Genomic DNA, 17232 nt, shown 5'->3' on the forward strand with positions numbered 1-17232 from the left:
CATGAAGCTGTTATAGGATGCACCACAGGGATTACTGGAGTAATCCTTCCCCAAAGTTGCATTTCACAATGAAAGACATCAGCAGGATTGCCAAAGTAGGGCATTTGAATTGTAGTGAGTGTGGCTAGGCTAGAATTAATTGTTCCCTACACAGACAGATACACACACACACACACACACACACACACACACACACACACACACACACACACACACACACACACACACACACACACGCGCAGTTGCCATGTCTGGGATTAGAACTCATTCCTAACTAGTTCATCACACTACAGCAGTACACAGTTATAGGACGTGCCACAGAGATTACTGGGCTACACCTTTCTGAAAGGTGTATTTCACAGTGTATGACATCAGCAGCCTTGACAAAGTACGGCATTTGAATTGTAGTGAGTGTGACTAGCCTAAAAAGCATTGCTGTCTACACAGACAGTGACACACACACACACACACACACACACACACACACACACACACACACACACACACACACACACACACACACACACACACACACGTCTGGGATTAGAACTCCTACAGAACTAGCTTATCACACTACAGCAGTATGCCGTTATAGAATGCACCACGGTGACTATTGGGTTACAGTTTTCCAAAAGGTGTATTTCACAGTGTATGACATCAGCAGCCTTGACAAAGTAGGGCATTTGCATTGCAGTGAGTGTGACTAGCCTAAAAAGCATTGCTCTCTACAAAAGACACACACAGTTGCCATTTCTGGGATTAGAACTCTTACCTAACTAGTTTATCACCCTACAGCAGTACACAGTTATAGGAAGCACCACAGAAATTACTGGCCTGCACCTTTCACAAGGGTGTATTTCAAAGTGGATGACCTCAGCAGGCTTATCATAGTATGGCTATGGGGAGGGCAGTGTGTGTACATGGGCCATAATCCATTCATCTAGAGGTTGACACACCACATGCAGGCACATGCAGGGTTATATTCCACAGGTACATGTATACAGCTGCTAGATGACTACTTCCTTGTACAGTCATGTTGCACAGCTAGCACTTGCACCACATAGTCTGTAATGCTGACAGATACCAGTGGCTAAGTTCTACATTGAGTGACATCCGAACCTCATGTGGTTGTAGCCAGTTGGCTGTGTGCTGGGTGAGACAGTCCTCATAATGGATGGCCCCTTGTGACAGTCACTCTCTTCCACACATCTGTGTATGTCTACTTTTGGCTTATTATAGTGTGTTGTCCTTGGATATATGCCTGTATTCCTATCCAGTGTGTGCACAAAGCATGAGTGCTGCAAACTGAGAAGTGTCTGCATTAACATCTGCAACTGCCAGATATGTCTGGTCCACTGCTGTTTTCTGACATGGCCTTCATTTGTTTAAGTGTGTGAGCATGCCCAGTATGACCTTTAGGTATGTTGTTGGCTGACATTTCCTTCATTTCTCTAAGTGTGTGAGCATGCCCAGTATGCCCTTCTGTATTGAATGTGTGTATCGATTTCAGGTAGTTTGTACTGCAGTGCAGACCTTTGTGTTGTACACCTACAGGTAGCAAACTGTTTCTGCAGGGTATCCATCGATCATTTGGCAATCTGGGGACAAACTGTGCAGGGGATAGTGTGCACTGAAGGTGATTGTGTCTGTGCTGCTTCAGCTACATGGTACTGCTGTTAGCAGAGATATTCAGACGTGTACTGTTATACACAGTGATGTTTTCTGTCCTCATGTACTGTCAGTTGGACATTCTTGCTCACAGTAATGACTTGGGGGACAAGGGTGACTACAGCTGTGTCTGGAATTGTGGACAGACACTTAAGTATTCATGGTAAGTTATGCCATTCTGGAGGGGGAGCTGCAGACACTTGGTGCTGAGTTTGTGTATCCAGTTCAGCACCTTGGTACAGGGCTGGCAGAAGATCCCATATTTGTCTGCCCATCAACATGACAGTATGGCCTTATCTTGTTGTGGCAATACCTCACAGCTGTACAGATTTGCACAGGTTAGCCAGAGGCAGGGGCCATGGGTCAGGACATTTACCCTATTGTGGTGTACGGGCAGGTGTATAGCCACCCATTTATGTGTTTGTAGCCAGGGATAGTGTGTGCATACAGCTTGGTGTTGGACCCTGCATATTCCATGCTACCCATGCTCCCACACCCCCTTCTGTTATTCTAACCTCTTCATTACATTATGCATACATTCTCTGATACATTCCCTAAGGGTATCACCACATCACAAGTGTGTGTTAGTGTTGGTTCACAGTTCATGCAGTGGGACATGGTGGACATCATACTGTGGTTTGTCCACATGGCCTTGCATATGGCTTATGTGGAGTGTATGTTGTTATTTGGGTGCCCATGACATAACATGCATTGGCAGTACGTGTGAGACACGGGCCTTTGGCAGATGCCTGTGGAGCATTAGGTGTTGGTGCAGGCCAGATGTGGCAGGCCATTGCATTCTGTCAGTTCTACAGTCCCAGACCACCATACAGTATATTCCCCTGGGGTGACAGGGTAGGTGTGATAGTTGTCCATGCCAATACCTTCTATACATCTTGATCAGTTGGTGTGGATGCAGGCAGGGTGCTACCTACAGCTAGGTACACACCTGCATGGGACACCTGCACTGCATGCTGCAGTCTTCCACTATTGCTATATACAGGTGGGGTCTTACTGTACCCATTCCCCACAGCAGGGATATTGCCAGAGAGGTGCTTGTGGATGGTGTTTGCGTGGCTGGGTGCATGTGTACTATGGATACTACTTGCTTCTGACACACAGATATGCATGGGGCATTACAGTTATGCTGGCATGTGCAGGTACATCAGCTGATTCCCAATACATCAGTCCTACCTACTTTGTGATCTGCAGGTGTTCAGGCAGACATCACTGGTATCCCCTACTGCAGGTCCAGTTACTGTGATGCATACCTATATGTACAAATCCAAGAGTTTCTTCATTTCACAGTGACACAATAGATACTGTATGTATTGGGTACTTTCCCCTGTGTACTGCTTGCATATCTAGCCCAACAGCCAAGAAATGTCACTCTTACAGATGGTGACACATATTACCACCATACATGTACAATGGCTTACTGCAAGCATGTGTTATACTGGTGGGGATTGTCATTGGCACTGCAGTCATGAGGGCTTGTCCCTGCCATCAGCATTAGTGGGCAAAGACCACCAGGTCTTACCTAAACATGCATACATACTAACCACTCTCACACATTATGAAACACACACCATCATAACACACACAGACCTGACTGTTACTACATTTCTACATAGGATTGTGGGGGAATACACCTGACAGTTTCTACATTTCTACACTGGATTGGGGGGCACACCTGACTGCTACTACAGTTCTATGCTGGATTGGGGGAAGAGGCACACCTGACTGTTTCTACACGTCTACATGGGAGTTAGGGGGCACACCTAACTATTACTACATTGCTACATAGGGTTGTGGTGGGGGGACACCTGACTGTTTTTACATTTCTACACAGAATTGGGGGGGGTAAACTTGACTGTTACTACATTTCTACCACAGGATTGGGGGGCACACCTTACTGTTTCATGTCTACATAGGACGGGGGGCACACCTGGATCTTGCACACATTTGCTATGACTGTACTGATATTTCAGGTCCTCCATTTCATTCTGTATTCTAACCTATCATACTGACTAGAGGCATATCAGTGTACTACAGGTCTTAGCTTTGGTTGCCCTACATATTAGTGTCTGACTTCCTACCCTTCAGAACTAACATCCAACTGCCTGACCTGCTGTAGTCTGTCTGTGTAGGCCTGGGGGGATTACCCACAGGCATCATTCAGGGGCCAATAGCACAGGCTCTTTTTGGGTTTGTCTACACCTGTCCTTCTGGCTGAGAATGTTGTTGGGTATGTGAACCACCATGACCTGCATGTGTGAGTCATATGGACACACATGTCACCCAGCAAATTTCCTGCAGTGGGTTTTATCACCCTGTGTAGTACTGGCTACTGTGGTGACTACAGTATGTGTTACAGATGTCATGGTGCCACTTTGGGTGTCTACTATCTGCTGCCATAACATTCAGCCACCCAATTCCCTTGCATGTTCACATCCATACCATAGATACAGGTAACGACACATTCTACTCCATTTGGCAATTGATAGGTTGATTGACTTACCTTGTGGGTGTGCCAGATTGAGGATGGTGCTGGAGGACTGCCTATGTTGGATGCGCATAGTACACTCCCTATACATGGTTGAGCACAGGTAGTGTCATGTTTGGCATTCCTTTTACTGTATGTGTGAGTCAGAGAGAGGTGTCATTTCCTGGGTGTCTACTGTGTCAGTGTATGTGCTATGCATTGCCTCTTTACCAAGGCCAGGGCATACTGGGCATGCCTCCATCTGCCTACTGGGGCAGGCTCAGATTGGTCCTCCTCTGAGTCACTCTGTGCCTGTGCAGGCCTTGGCATTGGTGGGGGGCTGTGTGGCCCTGCCCCGTGCTGTTCCTGCTGCAGCTGTTTCCGCAGGATCATATTGTGTAGCATGGCACATGTCATAACAATTTGAGTACATGTAGCTGTTGAGTACTGCAAAGCTCTACTGGATGTGTCCAGACACAGGAACCGTGACTTGAGCATCCCAAACAATTGCTCTATTATAAGTCTGGTCTGTGCATGTGCCTCATTATGGTGTTCTTGCTCAGGTGGGTGTGCATTTCTGATGGGTGCCATCAGCCACGGCTCTAGTATGCAACCAGCATCCCACACTAGGTGACCATAGGGGATGTCTCCATTGGCAAATCTCTGGTACAGCTGCATCAGATGCCAAATGTGGGAATCTTGATAGCTTCCAGGGCAGCCAGCACACACATTCCTTATAATGCCCTTGGTATCCCACACAACCTGAAAGTTGATGGAGGGGAGGCCCCTGCGTTTGATGTAGGCCCTACCCTGATCACTGGGTGGTGCTTTGATGCATATGTGCATGCAGTCTATAGCACTCACTACCTCAGGGTATTCTGCTATTTGGTGGAAGAGACGCATATTGCTGGCCAACACCTCACTGGTGTTGAGAGGAAATATACTTGCTCACTGGCTTGTGCTGACATGGCATCCAGGAAATGGTGGAATACTCTGGATGCTGATGCCTGTGAGATCCCCATGATATCCCCAGTTGAGCTTTGGGATATACCTGTGGCTAGTAATCCTAGGCCTACACATACCTTGGTATCCACTGGGATTGGTTCCCCTCATTCAGTTTGGTGTGTCAGGTGTGGCTGGCACAGCTCAACAATTTGCTGTAGGAGGTCCATGTCCACCCTATAGCACTCCACTATCTCCAGCTCATGTAGCCCCTGGTATGTTACCCTGGGTCTGTACACTCTTCTCTGTCTCCTCACTGTGGGTGGATCGGCAGCATTCACATCCTCACCACCCTCAGCCTCTTGCACATGTTGTTCTATGTTGCCTGCTGCAGCCCCTATAATTTTGTAGTTTTATTTGTTAAAAGTTCCCCGCTTGTATACACTGGTGGTGTAGAGTATGGCGAAAACCAGAGGGGAAGATAGTGTTCTGGGCTGGTCTGCTGCTGGTGTAATTGGCTGATTCTGGTACATTTCACCTGCCAGCTTTGCAAGTTCTCCTTGATTACCTTCCTACTGCTGTTTTCCCTTCCCATTGCCTTTCTGTTTAAGCCTGGGGGCATGCCGTGCAAACAGAGTGCTCAAATGTGCACAGAGCTGCTATTTCCTGGTTTAACTTTTTTTCCTTTAAAACCCAATGAGCAGCATGCACACCCACCTAGGCAATGTAAAGAGTGCTAGGCAGACTCAGACACACCCCCTTGCTTAGATGTGCTTAGCTTGGAGGAAACCTGAGCCACAGGGCTCCAATCCACTTACAGTATGCCTGACATACACCCCTATGATGTCAGCTAACTCCTATGCTTGCACCAAGCTATTCCTGCTCTTACACTGTTGTGACCTGACTAGCATGCCGGGGAAAACTGGGATTCACTAGCATTCCCCTCATTTGCATAGGATTGCCAGCTAATGCATAGTTACATGTCTCACACTGAGCCTCCCCCCTTAGCAACCACTACTCACTGCCCATGTTGTCTTCTGCCTGCCATTGACTTTAATGGCAGATTAGTGATTTTAGTTAGAATGTTTATTTTAGGCTTATTTTCTTATTTTCCCCCGATCCCATTTGTGCGCCACTGCCCTACGCTTAAACAACTGAGATCTGCTAAAAAAAATAAAAGTCTATTTTTTTATTTTTTTAAGCTGTTTGCAATGCCAATGGCCTTATACTTGGTCATTGGCATGCTTCCTGACTGATATGCAGCCTTTATTTGGAGCTGTCACGGCTTTGTTTTGGATTTTGCAGAAATGTACTCGGTTACTAACTGAGTACATTTCTGCAGATTATACTAGTCCTGCACGACTGGTTTCAAACTTCTTGGATTGCAAATTCAACTCATTTCCATGGATTTCTCCTGCAAATGTGGTGATTTGCATACAGGGGCTTAGTCCATGCAGGACTAATGCAGGAGCGCTCATGCACGCCCCTGCAGGCCTTTTCTGGATCGCACTGCAGCCATATTGCCTGCTAGGGCACCTGCACTAATCCTACATGCCATACAAGGCTTGCAGAATCTGGGAGAATGTCTTAGACAGCAATGTTCGAAACATGCACAGTCACAATAACACTGGCACAATGTAGTTTGAGCTGTAAAGGCTGGATTGAAGCAAACTACCTATGATCACATGCTACAGATTAGTGCTTGAATCACAAGTCCACATGGCATGTTGCTGTACAACTGTGACAATGCTTAGTTGAATGAATGACTTTGCTATTGCTTATTAGCTGGATATTTGGAGTGAAAAGTGGTTGAAGAGCACAATAACACTGTATAGCTACACATTATATACGTACTTGAAGAGTAGTGTACACTGTAGGAGAGTGAAAGATACACTCATAGCTGGACCCAAACCTCCTACCTATGTAGGTACACAATCTACAAAACACAGTATCAAAGTCACACAGCACAGCAGAAATTGCACAACTGTGTGATGTTGCAGTTATATAAGTGTTACATAATCACTGTTTTACCAAAAATGCATTTCCCTGGGGATGTTAAACGTTGCTACTTTCACACTGTGTGACTGAAAATACATGTCATATACCAGAAGTGTAAAAAATGGTGGTTGTGAGATACACACACACACACACACACACACACACACACACACACACACACACACACACACACACACACACACACACACACACATTTCCCACAATGAGCATTGAACCTCTTACCTATCTAGTCGCACAATCTAGAAAGAACAGCATTATTCATATGAGGTACAGTGGAATTCTGATCCTTAAGGGCAGAAAGTGCAATTCTGATAGGATGACCTCTTCATTGTGCTGCATCATTTTTTTCTGTTAATAGCAGGATAGGGGAGCTGTGTGCAAAGTTAAATGTATTTTCCTCGCATACCAGGTGTTACTTACCTGTCACTATACCACTCCAGTTGAGCATTGAACCTCCTACTTATCTAGTTACACAATCTGCAGAGCAGAACATTATTTGTAAGTACCACAAAAGAAGTCTGAGTTTAATGATGTGAAAAAGCACAGCTGTAATTGCTGAAAATGCACTGTTTAGATCACTTAGTACCGTACATCACAGGTTTTGGGACAAATGCATATGTGTGCACAGGAGAACATAACAGTGCTGTAATTGCCCAATGGTAAGGCAAACTTCTCAACTATGATTTATATACTGTCCTTCATGTACATTGTACTACTGTGAAGGACATGTACCTGATTAAAAGTGCGTGATGCCAAACAAAAATGTAGTTGTAAATAGTGGATTATCAGTCAAATATTCCTGCCACTTCATTATGGGATGATTCCACACTTGCCTTGTCACATGTTTGCACAATGTGCATTGACAAGGCAAACAGACATTTCTTACATGGGACAGTCCACTTCAAAAAACAGTAATAGATTATGTGTGAAGAGATAACCAGCATTGTACAGTTGCAAGTGTGACCACTGATGAGCAAACATACATTACTTGACAGAATTAACTGAGTTAAACTTACTATGAAATCAAGATAACCTGTTGTCAAAATTCAGTATAGACATATGTATGTTGTGTAACCTAAATAAAGAATTATTTGTTGTTTTTTGAACTCTCTGTCAGAAGAACAGCATAGCCAAGCTCAGTTGCACTGCTGATTGCAAAGTATTAGCAGATATTTTGAAGAGTTAAACTTAGAATGGGAATTATCAGCAGTCTATGGTGCTCTTTGCCAACTTTCATGCAAAGAAGCATGATATGTATAGAACCATATGTGAACCTGCTGGAATGCAGAACAGATACGTGTTACAGTCATGTTTCATGATTTACAAATTTGTCATGACAGTTGTATTTAGTCAGTTCTTATATGAATGCTACTGGTGTATTATGAAACAAATGTGGGACCAAATATGTTATTTCTGGCGGAAACATGGCTTCTGAAAATATTTCAGAATCAAAGAGGTTTATTAGATGACACAGAAGTGGTGGGAAGAGGTGGATAGTTGTTGACAGGAATACACAATTCAGACATGATAACACATAACTGCATGTTTCATTTCTGCACATATTTCTGTTGTGGTACTGCTTGCTTAATCAGCATAATTATTCAGGTAAGATCTGTATAAAACAGGCTTCACAATAGGAAGTAGACACATGACTATAGCAGCAGGATAACAGTGTAATAAGGAAAGGTGTAGCCAACATTTACAGCTACAGGAATCAAAAACATTCACAAACATTTTTGTATATATCTGGATTCAAACCTTGAAAGCATTCCAAGAACAAAATTAATACCTGAGCATTATCTAAACACACCACATAGGAAGTCATACTTCACAAATTTCCCATGTGACACCACACTGCAGAGAAAGAGAATGTATGTATAAATCTTCATTATCCACTTATCAACTGTGCGCTACATATATAGCACTTCAGCTTGTTGAAAAGTAAATTAAACAGACTATACATGGCTACGTACAGCAGCCGAAAGGCATTACAGTAATGTGACCAAGCACAAAAGCTCATAAGATTTTATCATAGCTGTGTACGTCTATTTATCCTTAGTTTCAGTTGTGCTTAGCACCAGACATTGTACAAATATAGAGGAGGAAGCCTAATGACACAGCAGGGAGAAGATACAGACAGGGTAAGATGGAGGCAGGGAAAAGGTAGCTTATGACAGAAACAGGTTAATGGTGGCTCATAACAATATGTAGCCAACAGCTGCACATAAAATAATGTACTAAAAACAGTCAGTAACACTTAGCTAAAGCCTGGGTCAAAACCCTTGAAAATAGTTAACATTCTTCTATACATGAGAACGTTATTTCAACACGCCACAAAAAATATTACTTCACACCATTTAAATAACACAGTTGAAAGATAATGACAACTTACTGAATCAAAAGGGGTGAATAGAGAAAGATAGAAATGGATGGAGAGAGAAACAGCGGCAATATTTTTTGTAGGATGTGTAGGACCATCTGTATGATGTTACTCTTACTTATTACCTCATCATTAAGCAGGCATGCTCTGTACAATAAAGTGCTTGCAATAGGGAGAGAAAGAGGGCAGGACAGTGCAACCAATATGTGCACATAAGCAGGATAAGGTTGGCTTACTAAGTATCCTTGTTGGGGCTGAAATGTTTTTGCAGATGGTATCTTGATGCACTATTCAAATGGCATGCTAATGAAATGTACGTGGAGAGAAATACAGACATTTGCAGTTAACTACATGATAGAAATATGAAATGTCATGAAATAATAATTTTACCTACAGCTGTAATTGAACCCATGACAGTATGCAAAAAGATCAGCCAACAAAAAAGGTAAATTATCTCAACACATCACATAAGAACGTATACATCATTACATCCAGTAGCCTAAGAACTGGTACAGTAACTGTGTCACAGTACTGCCTTTAGTCTGCCTTTAATCTGAATTCTCATAGTGCAGTGGATTTAAGCATATTTGTATGAAAGTGACCTGACTACTGTGATTGAAATTAAAATCTTCAGCTTTTCCATAGGAAGTTAAAAAGCATTCACTATTACTCAGCACTGGTGCACTATGACAACCTCCATGCAAATGCTAAGGACAAAAAGTGAAGGCTTATTGATGGTCCATTTCTGGCCATGTGTGTTATTTGTTGTATGTCATTATATTTTTGATCATATTAAATGTGTGAAAAAGGGTTTGATAGGCCTGTGTTGAAAATGGGGCGGCAAGCAGATGGCAGGACATGGGGAAAAGAATATAGGAATTTGTAGGAGGGTGGTGGGAGAGCACCATAGCCAGCCACTTCTTCAGAACATTAATGTAGACTTGTAGAAAGAATTTCATGCCATTGAAGAGTTACCAAACCAAGGATGTGTTACAACAACAGAATAATGTTTGCATCAAATCAAGTATGTCATGAAGATACATAGGTGTATTAGATAGTTATGTATATGGATTTTTTTGAGGGACTGCTGCCCATTTTCTATATTTTTCTACATACAGAGGAACGTTGGTGCAGGGGCTAAGGAGTGTCAGTGTGAGGTTGGGAGGGTAGGTTAGGAAGCAGGTATACAGGACATACAAAACAGACAGGGAAGGTATGGACACAAATGGTTGATGAAATCAATGATTGGAGATAGATAGGGGCACTGGAGGTACACCCTCATCAAGCTTGAGAAAAGTAAGCATCTAGCCCTCACTCTCAGAACTGTTTCCTGTCTCAGCTGCCTGTGTCAGTGCCGGATGTGGCATCATTTTTGTAATCCGGTGCAGGACCTTTTTAACCATGCCAATTTGGGCATCAAGACCCATCTCCATTATATCCTGTACCAGCCCTGTCAGATCTTGTGGTGTGACAAAATTGCCATCTCCACTCCTAATTCTCCTGGGGTGATACCACTGCACCAACAGCAAGGGCAGAGCTATCTGACACAGGTAGAGCAGGTAGGGTAGGGATTATGCAGGCAACACTGACTGGTTGTAAACCTGAAATGCTGTGTATCTGTGCTGCCATCTATGGAGGTATGGCAGGTCAGGACAGAGTGTCCTGTCTACCTGTCTATGCTGCTGGTCATTTTGTTTTCTGCAAGAAGGTATGCAAACAGAAGAATTTTAAGAAGTTATAATAAAATGATAAAGGGTGGAGAGGAGACACAATATAGACAGAAATTGTCCCATGGCATACCACATTATTTTATTGTTTCAATACAATGTTTTTGAATACATAAACAAATATAAAAATTGACTATTGTATACCTTTGCCACATCCGGATATGATGACACGGTATTAACGTGCCACAAAATCTACAAATTTCACTGCTAGGTTATAAGAAATAGCAGTCTTTATTTCCCTATGCTGTATAGAATATATGCATTCACATATATTAACTGCAACTACCATAACTGAATTGTTACTCACATTCATTATTGCTGCTAATATTTTAGAAATAATATCCTGTAATAAAACCTAATTGCTCCTTCTGGGTATTGAATCCACACACAGTTAAGGTGGTGTTCTCAATAATTAGTGCAAGTAGCAAGAGCTACTAGAAATGACATGCATGCTTGATTTCAAGGATGAGGTATACCTGCAGAAGATGCTAGGGGGCAAGGAAATGAAAATACTTATATGGCTTGCATTTTACCTGAGACTTACTTACCCCATGACTCTATGACATGAGTTAGTCTATCCTGGTGCACCTCACGGTTTCCTGCTATTTTCTCTGCTGCTATACAGTAGAACATATATTTGTGTGTGTGTATATATATATATATATATATATATATATATATATATATATATATATATATATAAATATATATATATGTGTGTGTGTGTGTGTATGTGTGTTTGTGTGTGTGTAAAGAGAGAGATAGAAAAACGTAATGAATAACTGTATTGGCTGCCTAGATAAGTAATGCCATATAATAGATAGGTTATGGGTCAGTATACTTACACAACTGAGGGGTGTTTGCAGTCTTATATTAATCCTTCTATCAGCTTTGGAGGCCCTGCTTGTGTTTTATCAGGTCACAGTAGTCGTGATGACATTGTTCCCCAGTGCATGGAATGCCAGTTGCACTGGAGACAGCCTTGGTCAAGCTATTCCAAGCCACAACCTTATACTGAGGCCTGTTATAAGCCTCCTACTGCAGTCTATGGCTGTAGTACTTCATAAGGAGCACCATAAAAATCCTGGACAACACAAGACCCCACCTTTAGGCTCTACACCTAGCACTATTCTCTTCCTCGCCAGCCATGTCTGCAAAATTCAAGCTAACAAAATATGTCTGAATTTGCATCCAGTTTAGATGTCACATTTTACTAGTACTGTGCAAGATGCAGAGCCTTATCAACTGCATTTGTGAAATTGCAAGCATGTGATTCTTTGGCATACACATTGGCAGTATTTGCATCAAATAGCACTAAAGGTGTGAAACATGGCTGTGAGATTTGCAGTGTGTGTTGTTCAAATTGACACATGTTGCATGTTCATCAATGAAATGCTTAATGGCTTGGCTAGAAATCCCTGGTCCTTGGAAAGATAAATTGGCTAAATTGTGACATATTTTGATGTTGGGACCTATGCACTGTTAAAATGTTGTCTTTCCATCTGGAATCAAACCCAAAGATTACAGAATGGAAAAAATGAAATCTAGCTTATTAATTCTCATTGTCACAGGATAACTTCCTTTTGAGCTGAGTAATTTCAGAAAGAATGGAGATATACTTCAGAGAGACCTATCTGTGTGGGATTTTAAGTAGTTCTTTGAATGTACGGCTATGTAAAAGGCAGTATTTCTGTTTGTAAATATATTTCAGGTAGATGAAGTGATTGAAATGATTAATGCAGGCTGTGGTATACATTCTTCACAAAACACACTCTCCTAAATACATAGGATATGTGATGAGCCATGATGATTACAACAACACTCTTGTGCCCATTATACTTATGCAAGTGCATTTTAAATTAAATATCATCATTGTCATGTTTAAGAAATTGTACACACATCGGTTTGATGTTATATGTGAAGCAGTAACGATATATGCAAAATACAAAATTTACTCAAACATTACTGATTCATTGCTTACAAAAATTTATTTATCATCCTCATGTATCTTTATTTTTATATTCCTGATCAAGATGTGAGAAATGAGATTCTGATAGCCTTTGTAAAATTATCTTTTAACTGGATTCAAACCCTTAAACCCTGCACTCTTTATCTAAACTCACTCCACTTCTTACTTGGTCCACAAAGATAGATAAGGGATAGTTGGAATTTCTGCACTCAGTACTGCTCAGTGTGTTGATGAAAGTGTAGCATTACCAGTGGTGTTTGCACTACAGAAGGCAATCCAAATTACATGTTTCACCTTTTTCGTTAAGCACTGACCTATATATGTCTGCTGATGAGTGCAGCTCAAAGGACATAAAAGCTGACAGTAAAATGTATTCAGTCAATAGGTATATCTAGCAATGCCCAGAGCAAGAAGTGCATTCAAGTGAAATATTCATCTTTCTCCCATATGCTTGCAACATCAGAAATGTACTTTATGGAACACATTATCAGACTTGTAGTTAATGACAAATACTGTGAAAGTGGACAACAACTCACATGCTGTTAACAACACTGTGAATAGCTGAGTTTTACACAACACTGTGATAAAAATAATTCTATGCAAATATGTATTTATACTCCCCTCTTTAAAAAATGAATTATTGACAGTATTTGAACCCTGCATGATCTGTCTTATTTCTCTCAATTCACTTCACTTACACCTTGTGCCACAGGAATAGTTTCCTGAGATGTAGAATTTATTCACTAAGTACTATACAGACTGCTGACATGCATGCCCATTGACAGGCATGCTTGCATTACAGAAGGCAACTCAAATTAAAATGTTCACTTTTTTTCCTAAAGCAGTAAAATGCATTTACATGACGCTTGGCAGCATGCAAATGCAAAAGGCAGCAAAGAAACAAATGATATGAAATTGTAATGAAAGTACAAAATAAATATGAAAACCATTTTCATCATTGGCTTGCAACATCATAACTTGTGTTACACCTCATGACTGGTTTAGGTAAAGGCAACATTCATTCTATTCTTAAATATCTGTTCTCACAATTTAGAAACTATTTGTGATATCATGCAGCACAAATGTTGTCATTAACAAGAAGTATAAATAATTTTACTAATACAACCCACTGGTAACAGCAAGTCATAAGGACTATAAGTAAGATATTTAGCATTTATCACACACACTCAGCGTGTGTAAATCACTTTTCAACATGTGTGACTATCCTTGCAGCTAACACATTATCAAAACTATTTTTACCAATAATTTGAAACCCACAGCAAATCTGTGTTTTCAAAGTCAATTTATTTACAGCTTATGCCACAACACAGGTAGGTAAAAGGTGCATTTTATGCAGTCATTAGTATTTGGAGTTCTGGCAGTTGCACAATGATGACAGGTTCATATACGATACCGACACCAGTCTAAATAACATTTTTCACTTTGCTTCCTTCAATAGTGAATCCTGATTTTGAGCTGCTGAGCAGCACACAAATGCAGATTACAAATTACAAAAATGAAAAATACATACTGAGTATAATTGAAATATGATCTCTAAACATTCTCTGTCTTATTTCTCTCAATTCACTTCATTTATACCTTGTGCCACAGAGTTGGATATCTGTTAAGTACATTATCTGAAGTCATTATTATCCAGGCCACAAACTAACCACACACTTTTTGTGCTACTGAAGGTAAGACAAATAAAATTTTTCACTTTTTTTCCTTAAGCTGGGAAACTAGATTGAGCATTGTGCCAAGAAGGCAATCTTAAAAAAAATTAAAAATGGTTTTAGATAATTTAATGAAATATGAAATGAAAATGATTCAAAGTGTATATCTAGCAATGAGCAGAGCTACTAGTGCATTACACTGACACATTCAGTCTTCTCACAACTGCTTGCCACATCATTTATATCATTTATGTGTCACAATATCAGAACATTAGCTAATGCCCTGGGAATAAAAAAGGAGACAGGGAAAAGCATAAATGCTTTCATTTTTTTTCCCCACAGCATAAACAATTAATAGTGACATCATTTTAAATGATGCATCTGTCTGTCACGTTTACACAATATTGAGATTACTTGTGTTTCCCACCTCAGCATATTCATACACAAAATGAGTATTAATATATATTATGACCTCTCTCAGTAAAATGATCTGTGAACAGCATTTAAACCCTGCATCACCTGTTCTGCTTGTCTAAGCTCACTTCATTTACACATATGCCACAAAGACAGGTATGTGACAGCTTGAATTTCTTCAATCAGTACTGTCCAGAGTGCTGTGAAAAGTGCACTATTGCCAATCTCAATTGTGCTACAAAATTAAATTTGTCAGTTTTACCTTGGGAAGTGAAATGTTATTCACTGTTACTGACTGCTGCAAGTCTATTGAGTGCAATGTCAGCTGACATGCAAAGGATAAGGGAAAAAGTACACATTTTGAAACAAGTACTTTAAATGCACATTCTGATGTTTGTTCAACTTTATTTTGCAGTAGCAACCTGTATGAATTTGAACCATCAATTCAGGGTATTAGGAACAATTATTTCCTTTATTTGCCACAGAAAAAGACATATTCGCAAGAAGAAAATGTGTTTAGATGTACTCAAAATTTGACATTGTATCAAATCACATTAAAAGTGCATCAGAAGTTCTGAAAGATGTCTTTTCTCATTTGCAAGTAAATGTCTGGATGAGTGAGATATTGACTGAGGATAAAATAACGATGTACTCCCACATTACTAAACAAAGAATGAAAACACTGCAGCTGTATTTGTCTCTATTTAGGGTGCCTCATTATCTTATTTGTGCTTTCCTAAGAGGACTGTTATCTCAGTTGCATTGCATATTATCTGTATTAATGAGTAATGTACTCCCGTGTAATATGCATAACAATTTCTTAGTAATAGGCAGTAACTAAAGTAATTAAACCAGCATTTGAATGTTAAGAATGTTGATCTTTTAACTAGTCAATGTGCTTTCAGATTTTTAGTAAGTCTCTTATCCCTGACACATCCTCAGCAAGTATGCTTCAAAGTTGGGAGACCGTGAATCACTGATTGTTCCTGCAGTCAGACTAATCATTAACACCTGCAAGCAATTAGCAGGTAACACATTTCAATGCTTGTCCTTGCAGTGCTAGGGTGTGTCCATGTAATTGTGTAACTCCTTACACCATGCTTACCTTCCCTGCATTGACTGCAGATTATGGTCTTCAGGAATGCTAATGATTTAACACCTCACTTACATATTTACAGTGCATAGAGGGCTACATCAGCACTATATGAAGTTAGTCATGTAGCTAAGGAACTTGTAGTGGGGAGACTGGATGCACAGAACAAAATGCAGTTTGAGAAGATTCATCTACTTTCTAAATTGCTTTATTGGTAAGGTATGTTTCTATTTTTTACAGAATGTCTTTACTTTTACATTAAGGATGAATTGCAATGCCCAATGCAACCATTTGTTTATCTGCCTACATTTTCTTTATCTTTTGCTGTTCAAATAGCCCATGTAAATCAGTTAATTGCCTGCTTTGCAAAGTCTGGTAAAGAATGCTACCTGACATAACTGAGTAGGTTTTATTTTCTGGGAAACCAAACAATTATTTCATAACAAGGTCAAGCATTTTTACATGTGTATCCTAAAGAATGTGTTAAGGTTGAGATATCTACCTGGCTACTCTCCACATGACTGGAGATGGCACTATAATAATTTTCTCCATTTCTACGTGTACATTGTGAATTAGTATTGTTAATGCTGTGATGTATTACACAGTTGCACAACTGTTGTCCAAATTACAGAACTGTTGTAATTGTTGTTATTTTATGAATTTTGTTGGTGGGAGTTTCTTAACTTGTGCGTATTTATAGGGAGCACTACGTTTTCAACTATAGTGTGCATGATGGATGTATACATTCACGCATAGTTTAGTTCACAGCCATTTTCTCAATGTATTATAAATTTAATTTTGTCTCTGTTTTTTTTGCCCAGGACATCTGTACCCTACAAGCTGCCATTCATTGATGCAGAAA

Source organism: Protopterus annectens, chromosome 3.part1 (assembly GCF_019279795.1).
Source record: "Protopterus annectens isolate FY-2018-M chromosome 3.part1, PAN1.0, whole genome shotgun sequence".
Lineage (NCBI taxonomy): Eukaryota > Metazoa > Chordata > Ceratodontiformes > Protopteridae > Protopterus > Protopterus annectens.